Raw genomic sequence first — 3,940 nt, 5'->3', positions numbered from 1 at the left:
AGAGTATTCATTGCAAGTGTGTACAAACACAGTTGATCTTTGTATATTTATCTTGTATGCTACCACATTGTTGAACTTGTTAGATTACTTAGTAGGTTAAGATTACTAGTAGTTTAGATTGCTTAGGATTTTCTGTGTACAAGATTGTGTCATCCTCAAATAGAGATAATTTTCCTTCTTCCATTTCTAGTCTATATGTTTTTCTTTTCTTTTTCTTGCCTAAATGCTCTGTCTAGAAACTCCAGTATAAAGTTAAATAGGAGTGATAAGAAATGGCATTATTATCTTCTTCTTATTTTAAGATAAATCAGTCTAGTCTTTCACAAGAATGGTGTAAGCTATAGGGTTCTTTTTGTAGATGCCTTTTAGCAGGTTGAGGACATTCCCTTCTATTCCTAGCTTTTTGAGTGTCTTATTATAAAAAAGTATTGAACTTTCTCAAAGCTTTTTCTATGGCTTTTGAGATGACTATGTTGGTTTTGTCTTTTATTCTATTAGTAAGGTTTATTACATTAATTTATTTTTAAACGTTAAATACCTAGCATTCTTGGGATAAATTCCACTTGGTCGTGGTGTATAATCCTGTTTATATATTGCTAGATTCTGTTTGCTAGTAATTTGTTGAGCATTTTATTACTATATTTTTAAGAGATATTGGTCTGTAGTTTTATTTTCTTGCAATTTCTTTGTCTGGTTTTTGTATCACAGTACAACGTCTCATAGAATGGGTTGAGAAATTTTGTGACCTCTTCTATTTTTGGGAAAACTATGTGAATAATTGGCATTAATTATTATTCAAGTGTTTGTTAGAATTTGCCAATAAACCCATTTTGGCCTAGGTCTGTCTTTGTGGAAGATGATTTTTAGGTGAATATTTTTGTCCATCTGTCATTTATTTTGATGTATGCATATTACAGAATAGTTATTCATGCTTGTTCCTAACTAGTTCTCTTAATTCCACTGATTGAAATGAGTCATATGATTCTACTGGCCCTAAATAAGAATTATGCTGCTTTTGATACGTTCTGAATTGATATTTAGAATTTATCTCTTCTAGGATTTTCTCTTTTATTCAGCTTACTGATTTCATGCTCTTTTCATTATTTTATCTTTAAAATAAATTTTAATGTCTTATAGTATGTTTCCCCTCATTACTCATCTAACAAATATTTATTGAGTGTAGACTATTAGCTAAGCACATGCACCGAAAATTCAGCAGTAAACAGAACTGACAAAACCCCTTGCCCTCAATGAGTTTACAAAAATAAAATATATAGTATGCTGAAACTATGATAATGACTACAGAGAAAAATAGTGATTGATGTCTGAGGGAAGAGGCTTGAAATATTATATAGGATATAGCTCACTGAAAAGATAGTATATGTGGTAAATACAAAAAGATGTGGGAAGGTAAACTGCCTAGATATTTGAAGTCAAAGCATTCCAGGAAGCAATAACAGCAAGTGCAAAGGCGCTGAGGCTGGAATGTACAGAGTGCCCGCCGAGAGCACCCAGGAAAACAGTGTTTCTACGTTAAATGAGCGGTGGAGGAATAGGAGATGAGGAGTCTCATAACAAGGTTCAGATCATGTAGGTCACTGCAGGCCATCAGGATAATTTTGCTTTTATTTGCTAAAAGGTGGAAAGCCATTGAAAGATTTTGGTTAGGAAGGTGACATTGCATTTTGATAGGAATACATTGGAAGCTGTGCTGAGAACAGATTGAAAGAAGAAAGGATCAAAGTGTAAGGTTTATTACAAGGCTACTGCAATGATCCACATGAGGAACCTGCAGGGCTTGGACCAAAGGAGGTGGAAATAAGTGACTGGATCTTGAGTAAATTTAGAATGTAGTACCTCATTACTCCAAATGAAACCGAGAATTGTTTTAGAACTTCCTATATACCACTTCTAAAATGTGATTGAGATTTTAACTACTAATCTACGAATGTACCAAACTGGAATTAAGCCACTGAGTTTATAGATTAACTTCCAGGACATCTGTTACAATATGGTTTCTCTTGCATGAGCATTTGTCTCCATCTTCTTTTATGCACCATGGTAAAAGTTTGCTATTTTACTTATGTAGGTCCTATACGCTTTTTTAAGATCACATTTTTGCAGAAGAGTGTATGTGTATATTTGTTAACTGGTTATGGCTTATCCAGAGAAAAACTATTGACTTTTGTGTATTTATTTAATTCAATTCTTTTATCAGTTCTAATGATTTTCCAAAGTTTTTCAGTTTAATCTTCATATACTGAGACATTTATTCACCCATTTCCAATATTTAGTCATCTTACTTCTCTACCTGGGTGGTGAGTTTTGATTGGTAAAAGTGATTTTGAATGAATCTTAACATGGGCAGTGGAGGGTGGATCTCAGTGTTGCATGTCAATGGGACTCCAGGTGTTGAGCAGCAGCTTGCAAACACCAGGTACTCATGATGTGGGCTTGGGTGTGAGGGCATGTGTGGGGAAGCAGGGAGGGATGGAATAGAAGTAAGTGATAATGAAGGGTGATGACACGGGAACTTAGAAAGATACTTAAAGCAAGTTTGGGTTCACTTGGGTTGACTTATAAAGGAACTTGGAATTTACCTAGACTGACAGCCGTACTTTGTCTATGAGGAAAATAAGGTCCAAAGAATAGGAGACAATTTTCCAAGGCCACACGATAAATAACTCAGCATGGGCTAGAATATAGCCCAGGTCTCTTCACACTCTCACTTCACTGAATGGGGACCAACCTCACAGGCGAGGAGCTGAGTTAGTAAAACGTCAAGAAGCAATAGAAGGTCATTGGCCCCACTTTAGTTGAGGAGGAAATAGAACACTTTATGTTCACCACATCTCCACAGGGTGTTGGATCAGAGAGAGGAAGAGAGTAAGGACAGTATACTAAGCCATCAAGTACTTACCTTTCTCCAAGTAAATCACTGGACTTTGGAGAAATCCACTTATTTCCTGTGCTTCAGCTATTATCACCTTAAAAATATAGGGCCATTTAGATTGTAGGCTATATCCAGCCCACAGATGTGCTTTGATTTTTCTGTGTTTGAAAACAACTTTAATTATTTGATAGCATTTAAAAGTCACAAAATTTACATAAAATCTGGATTTCTGGCTTTTCTTAAAAACTGTGAAGATCTTGCAACACTGGCCCAACTTACTGCATGGTACCAATTGTGTGTGTAGAGAATTACCACCTACTATCTGCCATTATCCCCACTTGCTCACTTATTTAGGTGGCCCACCTTGCCCCTGTGAGATTCTCTAACATGATCTCACAATCTTCCTAGCTCTGATGTTCTGTGAGTCTGTAAGGTTCTGATTCTTGGCATGGTCCTGGCAAACACATCTCAAGCAAAGTTAATCCACATGTCTGTCCCTTCAAATACCTTCTCCTCTAAGTTGTCTGATTAGAGGAGACAACTTCTTGGCTGATTCTCCATCTATTGTCTTTGTACACCTCCTTTTATGAAAGCCTGGCTGCTGGGTCTTGGCAGTATAATTCCAGAGCCTATGCCTGTCATGTGGATGTTCTCTATTTCTCTCCTAAGCTAAGTGGCCTGGCTTCTGCCCAGCATGGCTTAGGATGTGACAGACCCAGGTTCCCTGGCTCCCTTCCAGAACAAATGCCTCTGTTCTCTCTTTATACATTCATTTCACAAACTGCAGGATAATAAATGAATCCACAACAAATGGTGGCCATTGTATATCTAAAGAAAAGAGGCAGGTGTTGACATTGGCTGCTCTGCTAGTTAGTGGCTCTTACAGTGGCAGAGAAAAAATAAGCAAACAGAACCCAGTATAAATTGACAGCACCCCAGGAACAGCCTGTCCAGGGTTCAGCTGGGGGAAAGTGAGATGGCTTAGAAGTAGGAAGGGGGCCGGGCGCGGTGGCTCAAGCCTGTAATCCCAGCACTTTGGGAGGCCGA

This window comes from Rhinopithecus bieti, unplaced genomic scaffold, assembly GCF_001698545.2.
Source record: "Rhinopithecus bieti isolate Rb0 unplaced genomic scaffold, ASM169854v2 scaffold_23283, whole genome shotgun sequence".
Classification (NCBI taxonomy): Eukaryota; Metazoa; Chordata; class Mammalia; order Primates; family Cercopithecidae; genus Rhinopithecus; species Rhinopithecus bieti.
Note: the sequence above shows the minus strand (reverse complement) of the source record.